The following is a 16,029-nucleotide window of genomic DNA, read 5'->3' as shown; positions in this document are numbered from 1 at the left end:
GAAACTCTTTTGAATGAGCATATTAATCTGGTTAATGTTTATGGTCCTAATGATGATAATCCCAAATTCTTTGAGAATGTATTTCTATTGATAGCCTCCATTCCCGGTAAAGTCCTAATGGCAGGGGACTTTAATTGCACTCTTGATCCTCGATTGCTCCTCTGGTTTAGACACTTCCCACCCGCAGAGTAGAAAGAAATTACAGCATTTCATTAAGGACTTAAATCTATGTGAACCTTGGAGGACTCAGAACCAGAGTAAAAGGGAGTATTCATGTTACTCGTCAACATTTAAATCATATTCTCATGTAGACTACTTTTTAGTTTCTTGCTCATTGCTTCCCAATGTAGCAGGAAATGGATATGATACTATTGTTTTGAGTGACCATTCCCTTGTGTGATTATTCTATAGGGATACAAAACTAGTAAAAGGATCCTCTTGATGGCGTTTGCATCCCAGATGGTTACAGGACCCAGACTTCTTACATTACGTTGGAGTGCCTATAGATGTTTATTTGACATTGAACACTCACCAAACGTCAGTAAGAACCAGATGGGAGGCTTTCAAAGCACATATTTGGGGGCAAAGTATACGTTTTACCAGTTTAAAATCAAATAAAAATCAGAAAATGAGAGATGGACAGCAAAATCAGAGAATTGGAGAGGGAAGCTTTTTTGGATAACTCAGTAGAAGTAAACAAGGAATGATTTGGTCTTAAAGCTCAGTATGAAGAACTTCCCACCTCTAAGGCTGCAAACAGCTTAACTAGGCTGAAACAGTCCTATGATCAAGGTGAAAAACCTGGTAATTTGCTGGCCTGGCACAGTAAGAAGTAAAATTCAGCCTTTAATGCAATTCATAATTTACAAGGACAATTATCAATGGATCCTGTAGAAATAAACCAAACATTTGCTTCCTACTACAACACACTTTACAACTCTGAATCTCCTGAGAACTGAACTAATCAGGTCTTGATTTTCCCTCTACTTCAGAAGACACTAAATTGGATCTGGAAAAGGAATTGGATGGTGTTGAAATATCTGATATTTTCGATATGAAGGGAGGTTAAGCGGAAGGTCCAGATGGGCTCCCAATAGATATTTAAGGACAAACTTCTAGGTCCACTTTTGGATATGTACAGTGCATTAGGAAAGTACTCAGCCCCCTTGATTTTTCCCACAATTTGTTATGTTACAGCCTTCTTCTGAAATGAATTAAATAAAACAATTCCTCATCAATCTACACACAATACCCCATAATGAAAAAGTGAAAAGAAGTTCTTAGACATTTTTGCAAATGTATTAAAAACTACAAAAATATATTGTTTACACAAGTATTATAATAAACACCCTTTGCAATGAGACTGAGATGAATGAGATCAAGGTGATCATGGTTTAGACCAGGGTTCTTCAATTCCGGTCCTGGAGGGTCGAAACACTTCCGTTTTTTATTTCTACTTGGTAGTTAATTGGACTCACCTGGTGTCCAAGGTCTGAATTAGCCCCTGATTAGACGGAGAGGATGAAAAACAGAGGTGTTTCGGCCCTCCAGGACCGGAATTGAAGAGCCCTGGTTTAGACACTCGCAGAGTAGAAAGACATTTTGTAAATGTGATCGTTCAGATGTTGTTTTTGCAACAATTGAACAAAAAACAGTTTTGGCTTTATCATTATGGGGAATTGTGAGTAGATTGATGAGGGGAAAAAAACAATTTAATATATTTTACAATAAGGCTGTAACGTAACAAAATCTCAAAAAAGTCAAGGGGTCTGAATACTTTCCGAATGCACTGTATATACACAGGTGTGTGCCTTTCCAAATCATGTCCAACAAACTTAATTAGATAGAATCTGCTCTTACCCTGAGAAACAGATTTCCCAATCTTCTCCTCCTCTTCTTCATCTTTAATGTTGACATTCAGCTCCAGTGTTTGACTGCAATCTTCCAGCTTCACTGATGCCATCTCTGGATATTGCGATGCAAACTGGGCTCAACTGTCACAATCAGGACCCAGTGACTGTATGTTTGGACTTATCTGAATCTGCTAGTAGTAATATAGAGAGCACAGACACAAAAGTTAGTGTTTACAGTTCTGGCAATATCTTTATTCTCTAAAAATATTTTTTTCCTTGTTCAATTATCTAATTCAGTGCTGTACTTGGACTGAAATAGGTGCCAATTCTCATTTTGGGTGTCGGTACCGTTTATATTAAGGAGCAGGAGCTCCACAAAACTTTTGAGCTAATAGCTAACCTATAGTAGATAAATGCATACATGACTCAAAATCCATTTAGTACAAGGTTACAGTTTGTTTTAGACAGCACTGTGTGCTAATTTCCTGAAGAACCTTGTCTTCACTGTATTACTTCAATCAAAAAACAATTGTATTTCCTGGTCACACCATAGCAACATTTATTGATAAAAACAGAAACTAGTGAATGTGTCTGAATATTAGTACACATGTAGAAAACTGATAATCATTACATTCGGCTTCAAAACAGTAGTGCGACCGTGAAATTGTCTCTGATGCACCCGCACTGTCCTCACTGAAGTCTGTTGACGCTGACCGAGAGGGCGCCGCCATTATACCAGCATGGGAATTTTACACAAAACCAATAATATGCTAAACGAACACAGAAATCTCAAGTAAATTGATTATTTATTAAACTAAAATTAGAAAATTATGTACATTCACTCAGACAAACCCTAAATCTCTAGCTATGTGACTTGTAAAATAGTTTTTATCACGTTCTTTCACTTACTCGGTTTGACACAAAAATAACACATCAAACCTTTACCAAACGTGATAATATGTCGAGATTGCGTAATTCAAATCTGGTATTGGAATAAGAATCAAGAGATCTTCAATCCAAGCTTAATTTATTATATGCAAAATGTATGTATGATAAGTATGAAGGTTCGTATACGGGCTCACTGACAAACCACGCAGGGCCGACAGAGAACTAAGAATCTGTTTTCAGATTCTTTCTCAAATACTCTGACAGAAAGCCTTCACTTCTTCTGTTGGCCAACCAGAGCAAAGGACTGAGTGTGGTCCAGACTCCATTTCAGCCAATCCGTTGGCGCGGGGGTTGGTCTCAACTCCTTGGCACTCCAGTTGTTGCCAGGCATGGTTGCTATGATAATAACCTGCAGAGCCAGCACCGAGAATACACAATATCCACTGTATCCAGGTTCAAGGACAGTTTCACAGAATACAAAGAGGCAGTGAGGTCTAGTACTTTGAGACACAAGTTCTTATCTCCCCCTACTCCCTAAAACAGCTCCTCACATTAATCACAGCTTGCCAAGTGAAACAATCTACATCAGCACAGCACAAACCCTTCACGCCTAATCATCAATGCATTCCTTCCAAGGTAGTCATCTCATACAGATCCAATTATGAGAAAAATAAAACCCAACAATTCCCTCTTTTGACGCCCTCTAGGGTGTCACTCATTAAAATACAATACAAACAAAAATAAACACTTTTATTAATAGACAATTTGATAATAAAAGTCCTTCAGTCCTTCCATCGACACCCAACTTGCAAACTGTTACCAGTCATCAAAGAAGTTCAAACCATCACATAAGGAAAGACAAACATTCACATGGCTAACTTGATTAATAAAGCATAAAACACAGGATTAATAGAACACAAAACACAAGATTATTAAAACTCTAGGGTGTGATTAAAGATTTTTAAAGGGACATTTTTGAATTCCCTCTTTTGACACCATTTATGGTGTCACTCTAAACAGAGTATAATCACCCTTAAGAATAACAGGATATGGAAATTAAATCACAACATTTAATGTTAATAAAAAATAAAAAATTATAATTTTAACCCTCTATTCCTCCCCTACACCTAACATGTACTGAGTTGGCTACCAGCCATCCAGGAATCCTTTACCTTCACATCAGGAAGAATAAACAATCACAGTGGTTAGTAAAAACATAAGGTAATAAATGAGCAAGAACTGAAAATAAATGCGTGTATGTATTTTACTAGGCAAACCATGGATCATCCAGCTTGGTCTCAGAGTCAGTAGCAGAGTCACCCGCATCATCCTGGGCCGGTAACAACAGCATCATACCTGACGCCTGCACCGCTCCTACCACTGACCTCCTGAGACAGGGGACGATGCAAGCAGCACAACACATTAACAGCAAAAACACAATTACTAGGGTCAGAAATCCAGTAACCACCATAGAAGAGTACTCACCAAACCAGTCACTCAGCCAGGAAATAAGACAACATCCACAAAGAACAAGTATACCCATAGAAGCTATAACTTCACCCAGAATAGTCACAACAATAGTTTTCCATTTACCAAATATGTTATCAAACCAATCGTTTATGGAGCTATCAATACCAGAGTTCTCAACCAGTTCGTTCGCCAGCGTGGTGATGGTCACTCAAGCGCTTTGGTCACGGGCCCGTCCGGTGCTATATTGTTGGAGATGAAAGTACAGCACATATATCCAAACAGAACTCAAACCCCGCCCCTCTCAGCCAAAAGCATATCTAACGCTATTCTATTCTGCTTTGTCATTAAGATAGTTGCCGCTGTCTGCTCAGCTGATCCCTTTATTGCATCACGAGTGTGGTTTATAAATATTTTGCTGGTTATATTAAATATAATTTATCCAATCTATATTTTTATTAATTGTTGACCATCAGAAAATACTTGATTCAAACTCAGCTGCGATCTGATTCCTAGCTTTGAATTGTTCTGGAACCTCTCGAGGTACTCCTATCCCATCACAGGATCCTTTCATCAAAGGATCCCAGGAGGAGGTCCTACTTTCTATTTGACAACTCACCAGTCTCTGACACATTTGATTGTTTGCGTATGTAGGTGAGTTCACAATCAGTTATCACCACACAACCATCAGATGTCAGCACGGGCCTGGTTTTGGCTCCTATAATCCTCTTGTTGCAACAAAGAGGAGAGATTAGACTAGAAAAACAATTTAGAATCCCCTGTGACTTCAAACTGAGGCAACCCAGGTCGGGATGACTTTGTTATCGGGGGAAACAGATAGTGCAAGTTACCATAAGACTCTTTCACCACATTCCCAGGTGGCTTGCATGGAGGAAAAACCTGACAGAGAGTTAAAGCCTGTCAAGGGGAACGGAGTAGTTGTTAACCCTGGTTTGACTGTCCCACAGGCAAAACAGTCCTCTTTAGACAGTTTTTTGCCGTATACTGAATCCATTCCAACCACAGGTTAAGATTTCTATACCCCGTTCCCACCTGTACTACTTCCTCCAGGTCTATAGTTTTGCACTATCTTTACCACAGCCCCGGTCTCACTACCTCCCTCAGAGAGGTTTACTCTAGAATTTCCCCTTTCCCTACGTCTAGCTGTCTCCTATGCCTTTTCAACTTGTGTTAGGTTAACTACTACTTCTGGCTGAAACAGGAGGGTCCGTGTGTGTTAGGAATATGGCCCCCACAATCAGACAGCTACCTACCGTCGGGAGACCTGTGAATCCCCACCCTTGCCCTGAGAACATGTCAGATGCCAGAGGCCAACCCATTGCTTTACCTTCTATCGAACTCACACAGGGATGATCAGACAGGGTAAGGGAATCTTCGTTAAGGAGCCAACCCCCGGACCCTTGTGGTTATCGGATCTTTCTCCTAACTCTGTGTTTGTTCGTCAGGTGTAGCTGGTTTTGCCTTTTTACAGTGTGTGACATGCACCCAGATGGATCTCTCAGCTGTTCTGCTGGCAAAGGCAGTACTTGGTAGGGCCCTTCCCGCCAGGCCTGCTTCAGTCTCCTGGTTAGATAGAGTGGGTCACCTTCTCCTTTAGTTCACCTGTGGGGCACAAAACCTCTGACATACAGGTGTGGTTAATAAACTATCTTCACACATACATGCTCAGCTCTCAATTTCTATTGTTGTTTTTTCTTTTTAAGTATTTTTATTTAATTCTATCAATATTATTTAATCCTATCACTCCCCCTTTTTGACACATGATTTGCCCATGTGTCAATATTACCACCTTTCTAAACCATTTCTTATGTAATTTATCATCCTATTGCCATGCCTTTCATTTTTTAGATTATTTTTTGCTCCTTTATTGCTCCTCCCACTTCCTTTGTCTTTTATGGAAGCTAAATTCAACTTTCATCCAGTTCAGAATCAATTAGTAATCCAATCAATCAATCTCTTATCTTATAAAAACACTTATGTTTAGTTCAAACTCTGTTCTACCCAGGCTCTCCCGGGCTTGACCTGAAGACTAATTGTTGGACATGACAAGTCTATTTCTTAAGTCACCTAAGTCTTCTGTCTAGCAACAAGGAATAAAATCTCTATGTTCATGATTAACCCAGTTATATCTAATAGCCCACCAGAAAACCTAATCATCTTTAAATCACTACCAATGTCATATCCCTCGTTACTCTCTACCATTTGGATAACATCCCTGATGTATGTATGCCTCCTTAGAGTTCCAAATTACTTTACCATGGGCTACCATTGCCTTCCCATAGATAAGATCACTTAATTTACCCGTATGCAGTACATAATGGAGTACGCAAACTTTACAGCACTTTATCATTACCAATAAGTTCATCATTTGTTTTTTGTTTTAACGGTTTTGGCGCTCCAAATATAGCAGTTTTTATGGATGAGTTTAACATTCTCCCCTCCTGTGTTATAGTGTGTCCTAGGTAAATGACCTCGATCTACCAAAGTTTAAGTTTCTTTCTGCTCACTTTGTGTCCCTGTTCTTCCAGGAAGGTTAACAATTGGATTGTATCCCTCTTACATTCCTCCTGAGTGGGATTAGCCAATAGAATATCATCTATATAAACTAACATTTGCATCCTTCCCTATGTTCAAACTTTCCCAAATTATTAGTTATAGCCTGGGCAAAGATTGTAAGACTTTCCGAGTAGCCTTGAGGCATCCTAGCCTAAGTCCATTTCCTTCCCTGAAAAGTAAAGCCAAACCACCCCTAACTATCCGGATGAACTTGGATGCTAAAGAAAGCATTAGCTAAATATATCACTGTAAAATAGGAGTTCTCTGGTTTCAATTGGTTCATCAATGTATGTGGATTTTATACACATGGAACTCTGGGAATTATATTTCTATTAAACTAACTGTAAGTCCATGACCATCCTCCAGTCGGCGCTAGGTGCCTCCTTTCTAACAGGAAATATTGGAGAGTTTCATTGTACCACATCTCCAGGAATTATCACCCCTCCCTCAAGTAAATTCTCAAATGTAGGTGTTATCCCTTTTATTGCTTCTGGTTTCATAGTATATTGCTTTTGGTATGGTCTATTATCGGATCGAGGAATCACTTGTACTGGAGCTACCCCCTTTATTAGTCCTACATCTGTTGTCCTTGTGACCATAATTTGAACATAATTGCTGCTAACTCACCCTCCTGTTCCTGAGTTAAGAAAATATCTTCCTGTCATCCGTTAAAACTTATCTCCAGATGGACACTGGGCTGGGTTTTTGCTCTCCCATTCAACTTTATTCTATATCTCCCAGTGGAGTGGCCATACTGATCCCCATTTGGTGTATTCTGCCAGTCAGTAATGTTCTTCCCTTGTTTTATATATTTACCTAGTGATAAACATTCCTCTGAATGTTCTTTCACTAGGACAACATGGGGGCTCCACCTTTCTCTGTACAGCCTCTGGCTCTGTGAACCCATTTTAACCCAATTTGAAAAAACAACAATCACAAATAGCCAGGCCTCACTCAATTTGATAGCTCACTTTTATGACCTAAATTCTGCCTAACTGAGATGAGCTAATCTCTTTCTCCTAGTGATATTCTAAAGATGGTAGTACACACAAAACATGATAGATATTCCCAGTCTTAACCCATCAATAATTGTTTGTATCATTCTAATTCCTCCTAACTAATCCATTAAACCACTCAAAATTCCTCGAGTATACTATGATTATTTAATTGATTACCCTAACTCTGCTACATGTGATCTCATCTCAAATGATCCATTTATCAATTATTTATTCAACTCCCTAGGAAAACCTTTCTCCCCTTCTATTGTTCCTGTCCCCCCTGTAAATGTCATATTTGAGTTTTTAGCCAATACAATCACGGTTACATCAAATGTTCCCTCAGCTAATGGTATTTTCTTCCTAATATAACTTCCCTAAATGAGATTAAATCCCCTGCCTTCCTCTACTATCCTTATATCATTACTGGATCAATGATAATAACTGTAATAACTATCAATAATAATTGTAATAACTATTTCACATTAAATTGTGTCTTTTTTCTGATAATGTTATAATTGTAGCCTATTCCATCACTTTTAGTTTAAAATATAAGTTTATGTAACAAATCCATAACCCACCACAGGCTGGCGCTATTCCCCCATCACAACAGCCAATGTCACTTGCATCCACTTAACCAAAATACATTATCGTTCTAAAATGTACCAAAAAAATATTTCCCAGCTAAACCATTTCAGTTCGCTATTCAATTTATTTAACTGTTCTCTCTGATTATGCCCTAATTAATAAAACAAATACTTGCTATCGTTGATTAGCATACATGTAATTATGTTCCTACCATCTGAACTGTACTGTCTCTCACCCTCCCCTTGCTCCTTCGGAGAGAGCGCATGGTAACCTTATAACATATTTACATAGACTTTTATAGAATACTTCTATTTAAGCTATCTAATTCAACCTTTCAGGTATATAGCCCCACTGCGTAAGCTTTATCTACTGTCCCTACCTGTGTTCGAACCAGGGACATCGCCAGTCACTTCACACCATCTGCGATGCTCTCAAAGTAACTACTTCCAGTTCATAGAGCAAGTGACGTCACCAAATGAAAATCGCAGTAGCTTTCACCTCAGCAAAAAACTCTCTCTCTCTTTGATTCCCTATTGTATAATTTAGTTTTTCTATTTAACCCCTAAACACGCTCGCTACAAATAGTCCATTCAACATTACCAAACCAAATACTCATCGTACCCATTCAATCAACACATCAGCCGTGGAATTTACACTCATAAATGCAGATTATTACTCCATGCCTTGAAATGATAAATAGATTTCCACTAATAGTACCATTAATGATCTCATCTTACCCTCTGACACAAAATGAAGTTCCCTCACTGTACCATGTTAGCTCTACCATGATAATTAGTTCAATTTAACCCTCTATTTGTTTTGTACTATATTATACATTACGTCTAAAACAACATTACTTATGGTCAGATTAATCCGCCATCATATTATCCAACAACGCCACAATCTTAAACTCATATGGGGCGGCTGGCAGTTTAGTAACCAATAGCGCCGCGCCAACAACCGAGAGGTCACCGGTTACAATCCCCGAGCCGACCAGGCGAAAAATCTGCCGATGTGCCCTCGAGCAAGGCACTCAACCCCAATCGCTCCTGCAAGTCGCTCTGGACAAGAGCGTCTGCCAAATCACCAAAAATGCAAATGTAAATATTCTCTACTTTCTCACCCACGACGCTCGGGTGAGCAAGTTCAGAACATCTCTCGTCAGAAACCCACATGCGTTCCCAGCCATCTCCCAGTCTTTTCATGGCTCCAAAAGCCACACTTTCGCTCTCTCCAGCCCCTCCCCTCGCAACTCTACCTTTTTGAGGAGCTGTGAGGAGCTGCTTCTCGTCCCAGCGCGCCTCCAATATTCCGCCGTTACTCAAAGTACCCCAGTCCATTTATTTAAATCAAATAATTCCCACCTAATTAGTTAAAGTTGGTGCACGTTTATAAACCGAATTGTTTAGGTCTAATTGTTTAACCAGTATTTTGCACGGTCAAACATCAAACGTTAAATCAAATAATAAACCAAAAAGCTTCAACCCAAACACCTAGAACCAGTATTATGCTATGTCAAACATCAAACACTGAATCAAATAATAAACCAAATTGTTTCAACACAACTATTCAAAACCAGTTCAGTCACACAATTAATCACTTTAGCTTTATGTTCCCAATTGTTATTGATGGGTTATATGGTTTAAACAATCACGAACCCAACAGTTATCCCCAAATTACACAGTTTGGACAGCCACAGACGTTTTAACTTCTAATTAGTTTTCTAACAAAGTATACAGGTTTGTCATTCACACTCTCATGCATACGACAACACTCGCACTGTCTTACTTTTAAAGTACCTCCTATGAGCCTCAGTCATAGCTCGCACTGTCTAAACTATTTTAAAGTACCTCCTATGAGCCTCAGTCATAGCTCGCACTGTCTAAACTATTTTAAAGTACCTCCTATGAGCCTTAGTCATAGCGTCGCACTGTCTAATCTATTTTAAAGTACCTCCTATGAGCCTTAGTCATAGCGTCGCACTGTCTAATCTATTTTAAAGTACCTCCTATGAGCCTTAGTCATAGCGTCGCACTGTCTAATCTATTTTAAAGTACCTCCTATGAGCCTTAGTCATAGCGTCGCACTGTCTAATCTATTTTAAAGTACCTCCTATGAGCCTTAGTCATAGCGTCGCACTGTCTAATCTACTTTAAAGTGCCTCCTATGAGCCTCAGTCATAGCGTCGCACTCCCATGGGTTTAACCATCACAATTATCAAACATTTGCATAGTATATTATGAAATCGAAATAGTATACTGTAATTGTTATTTATAGTAGAATAGGGTTCACTTACATCAAACAGGTGTTTCACAAAATTAATTTGGATAAAGCCAATGTGCAAAACTTCAGTTATATTACAATAGGTGTTTTGCTTACCTTTATAGAAGCCCGGGCAATTTGTGAAACACGGTTCGATGACAGTGATGTCCAATAGGCTGGGTGAATTCCAGCGAAGTGAAGTTCCGCTACCAGATCACAGTCGGAGGTCACCAATTGTCGAGATTGCGTAATTCAAATCTGGTATTGGAATAAGAATCAAGAGATCTTCAATCCAAGCTTAATTTATTATATGCAAAATGTATGTATGATAAGTATGAAGGTTCGTATACGGGCTCACTGACAAACCACGCAGGGCCGACAGAGAACTAAGAATCTGTTTTCAGATTCTTTCTCAAATACTCTGACAGAAAGCCTTCACTTCTTCTGTTGGCCAACCAGAGCAAAGGACTGAGTGTGGTCCAGACTCCATTTCAGCCAATCCGTTGGCGCGGGGGTTGGTCTCAACTCCTTGGCACTCCAGTTGTTGCCAGGCATGGTTGCTATGATAATAACCTGCAGAGCCAGCACCGAGAATACACAATATCCACTGTATCCAGGTTCAAGGACAGTTTCACAGAATACAAAGAGGCAGTGAGGTCTAGTACTTTGAGACACAAGTTCTTATCTCCCCCTACTCCCTAAAACAGCTCCTCACATTAATCACAGCTTGCCAAGTGAAACAATCTACATCAGCACAGCACAAACCCTTCACGCCTAATCATCAATGCATTCCTTCCAAGGTAGTCATCTCATACAGATCCAATTATGAGAAAAATAAAACCCAACAAATACCTTAACGGATGTGTTACCAAACATGATATGACATGTTCTTTCGACATTAGAAAGTTTAAACGTGCTATTACATACCTGTAGTAATACAATGAAACGGACACAAATGTTATCTTCTTCACTGCACAGTTCTGGCGCTTTCTTTATTGTGAAGAACGTGGGATGGGCGCGCCTGCCGGAACTTCCTGTTTCCCCACTACTACTGTGCAACGGTCCGTGCATTTCGGGATCCTTGGGACGGCCCTACCAGTGTTGCCAACTCATTTTCAGGGGAAGTTGTTAGAGGCAGGTCGATTTGTTGCTAAAAGTTGCTCAATAACGTTGTGATGTCTTTGCGTGATGAAGTCATTACGTAATAACGTAAAACTGCATAATTACATAGAATGCACAATAACGTTAATCAAATTGACTGGCCATCTTGGCGACAAATATGATTTGACATTTGTTAGTTTAGATTTGTTTGTTTATTATCACATATTTGTATTTGTACAAGTAATATAAACACATAACATTTATATGATCAGATATTTTTATTTATAAACACAACACATTGAATTATTGAACAATTACACATTACACATTATTGACCAATTACATTTGATTTATATTCTTATTAACTAGTAGTGTATTGGTAGTTAGTAAACATGCTACCTAACTGATCAACAATTATAGGTACAAGCTAATAACAAGGTATATATGCTATCTTATTGAACAAGCAACTTAACTCAAATAATTATGTGTGCGCTAGGCATCTCTCTCCAGCTCTCTCCAGGTTGTTGTGCTGCTTGGCTGGCCTGCTGCTGCCTGTGCACGAGCTGAGCGCCTGCTGCTGACGTCACTCACAATGCACTTTTGCAGCCAGCCATGTGTGTTGTGACTGAGTGTGTGACAGATAAAATCGTTTTAGTGTCATTTAGAGGGAAAACGTGTGCATTTTAGTGTTTGAGTCACTTTTCAAAAGTTGCTAAAATTTCCAAATAAGTTTTTAAAAGTAGCTACATTTGTTGCTAGGTGCTGTTTGAAAAAAAAGTTGCCAGGGTAGTCTGAAAAGTTGCTAAATCTAGCAACAAAATAGCTAAGTTGGCATCACTGGGCCCTACCCCATTACATGAGAACTGGGTATCTGCCGCTGCCTCCTCTTCCTCCGGGACACTTCTACTTTGCATAGAGTTGATCAATCTGTTGATTGTGGCCTGTGGAATGTTGTCCCATTCCTCTTCAGGGGCTGTGCGAAGTTGCTGTATATTGACAGGAACTGGAACAAGCTGTGGTACACGTCGATCCAACCCTCCCAAACATGCTCAATGGGTGACATGTCTGGTGAGTATGCAGGACATGGAAGCACTGGGACATTTTCAGCCTCCAGGAATTGTGTACAGATCCTTGTGACATTGGGCCCTGCATTATCATGCTGAAACATGACGTGATGTCGGCAGGACAATGGCCCTCAGGATCTAGTGATGGTATCTCTGTGCATTACATTTTCCATTGATAAAATGCCATTTTGTTCCTTCTCCGTAGCTTATGCCTGCCCATACCATAATGCTGACACTAACATGGGGTACTGTGTTCATGACATTGACATCAGCAAACCACTCACCCACACACATTTTTACATTTAAGTCATTTAGCAGACACTCTTATCCAGAGCGACTTACAGTTAGTGCATACATTAAATATATATAAAGCCTTAGACCACTGCGCCACTCGGAAGAACACCACCATACACATGGTCTGCAGTTGTGAGGGTGGTTGGGCATACTGCCAATTTTACTAAAACAAAGTTGGAGGCAGCTTATGGTATACAAATTACCATTAAACTATCTGGCAACAGCTCTGGTGGACATTCCTGCAGTCAGCATGCCAGTTGCATACTCCCTCAAAACTTGAGACATCTGTTGCATTGTCAGTGGTAGAAAAAGCACCCAATTGTCATACTTGAGTAAAAGTAAAGATACCTTAATAGAAAATGACTCAAGTAAAACTGAAAGTCACCCAGTAAAATACTACTTGAGTAAAAGTCTATAAGTATTTGGTTTTAAATATACTTCACTATCAAAAGTAAAAGTAAACGTATGAATCATTTCAAATTCCTTATATTAAGTAAACCAGATGACACCATTTTTTATTTTATTTTCTATTAATGGATAGCCAGGGGCACACTCCAACACTCAGACATCATTTACAAATTAAACGTGTTTAGTGAGTCCGCCAGATCAGAGGCAGTAGGGATGACCAGGGATGTATGTCCTGTGTAGCTCAGTTGGTAGAGCATGGCGTTTGCAACGCCAGGGTTGTGGGTTCGTTTCCCACGGGGGGATAGTATGAAAATGTATGCAATCACTAACTGTAAATGACTAAAATGTAATATTTTTCATTCGGAATGTAGTCGAGTAAAAGTTGTCCAAAATATAAATAGTAAAGTACAGATACCCCAAAAAACGACTTAAGTAGTACTTTAAATTATTTTTACTTCAGTACTTTACACCACTGGGCATTGTGTTGTGTGACAAAACTTCACATTTTAGAGTGTTTTTTTTTTTTTTACGGGGTATCTTATATATCCCAGCTTTACATAGGGTGGAAGATAGGCTTACCCTGGCGTAACGTTTTGATAACAGTGTAAATCTCTCTAGGACAAGGTGACTTTGATAAATATATTCACCTGCATTTACCCCCCAAAAATTAAATGCTAATTAGCTGCTAATGTGGCTATCCTAAAGAACTACAAATGCCATGATGATCTGGACAAGACTGCCGAATCGAGGCAAAGGTAAGGATCTCTGGATTAACTATATAATGTTAGCTAAATGTAGTAATGAATAAATAGGCTACATTTATTTAAATGGACAATTCTGATGGGGGGCACTTACCCCACGACTTTAAAAAACTCCCCTTTTCTAAAAAAAAACATTTAATTAAATAACTCAAAAAGTGTAAACTGTAGCAATTTTTTTCCCTCTATAGTTTATTAGCCTAAGCATGACCTTCATCCACATAATCCCCCCCCCCCCCAAATGTTGCTTATTTGTGTCAGCAATTAGACATTGTTCTTAGGGGGGGCGAGTTACCCCCTAGTACCCTAGCGCCAGTCTCCTCTAGGTACATAGGATGGCTACTTCCCAACCAGAACCCTGGCCTGATGCGAACGTGAGTAGATTACGTTGAAAACAACGGTCGGCCATCTTGGAGACAGTCTCTACCTCTTATACCTCAGTGGTCAGCCGGGCACCATTCTTCAGATAAAGAAAAAAGAGCTAAAACTGTGCTGTCAAGACAATAGCTGTTGTGTCCGTTTCAAATGTATTACTACAGTTATGTAATAGCACGTTTCAGCTTTCTAATTTAGAAAGAACATTTCATAACATGCTAGGTCACAAATACGTCAAGGTATTATCAAGTTTGGTAAAGGTTTTAGCTACGTGTTATTTTTGTGTCAAACCGAGTGAGTGAAGAACGTGATAAAAACTATTTTACAAGTCACATAGCTAACTAGAGACTTTGGGTTTGTCTGCGTGATTGAATGTACATAATTTCATCAAGATAATTTAATAAATAATCAATTTATTTGAGATTTCTGAGTTCGTTTACATCAACATACTTCACTTCAGACAGTACGGATGCATTAGAGAGAGAGAGAAGTTGACGGTTGCACTACTATTTTGAAGCTGCCTGAATGTAATGTCCAGCAGTTTTCTACATGTGTTGTAATCTAGGGTTGAAACCTGTTCAACCGAAAAAGAAAGTCTAAAAGAACCGGAAACTAAAGTGTTCTATACTTTTCAGGAATAGCAGTCATTTTAAAAGCATGGAATCCAGGTAATAACGTTATTTTACTTTCCTGGCATAAAATGTAAATGTAAAATTGTTCTCCAGTCCCACAAAAATCGCAACAACCCAGGTAACAAGGACCGTAACTGAGACAGAGACATTTGTAACATTCCCCTTAAGTCTTCCAGAGGTACTGCATGTCATAGCCTGTTTGGGACATTACAGGCACATTCATAACGTTTCTAATAAGTATTATAGAGGTTATTGTCTTGTTTTGTATGCTTTGTACAAAATAATAAAATGCAGGACGACAGGATATTTATAAACGTAGCTCTTTATTAGCTAGCTATAACTGGCATGTCCATGTGTCTCTGGCCATGATCATCTTTAGAATGACCTCACCACCTGGGTGGTCTTAACCAATCATAGCACAGTATGATATGACAGTATAATGCATCCAATTACAATTCAGTATGCTGACACATATGAATATTACATCCCCCTTCTTTTAAAAAAAGAAAAAATATGTAGAACAATAAAGCGTTTCTTTTGAATATATGCTCTGTAGTTTGAACTCGAGGTAAGTAACCATTTAAACTGCACCAACTGCATCAACATAACAGACAAACAATGATTCAGCATACTGTTACTTTTAGAACAAACATTTCTCAGCAACTCAGCTTTTCACTGTAGCAATGACATCTCAACATATCAAACAAATACCATACCAAAGCATTTCAAGTTAACTTTCAATAACAAGTTTACAGTCTGGAACTCTT

The sequence above is a fragment of the Coregonus lavaretus genome (genome assembly GCF_964263955.1).
Source record: "Coregonus lavaretus genome assembly, contig: HAP1_SCAFFOLD_48, whole genome shotgun sequence".
Lineage (NCBI taxonomy): Eukaryota > Metazoa > Chordata > Actinopteri > Salmoniformes > Salmonidae > Coregonus > Coregonus lavaretus.
This window is presented reverse-complemented; position numbering follows the sequence as displayed.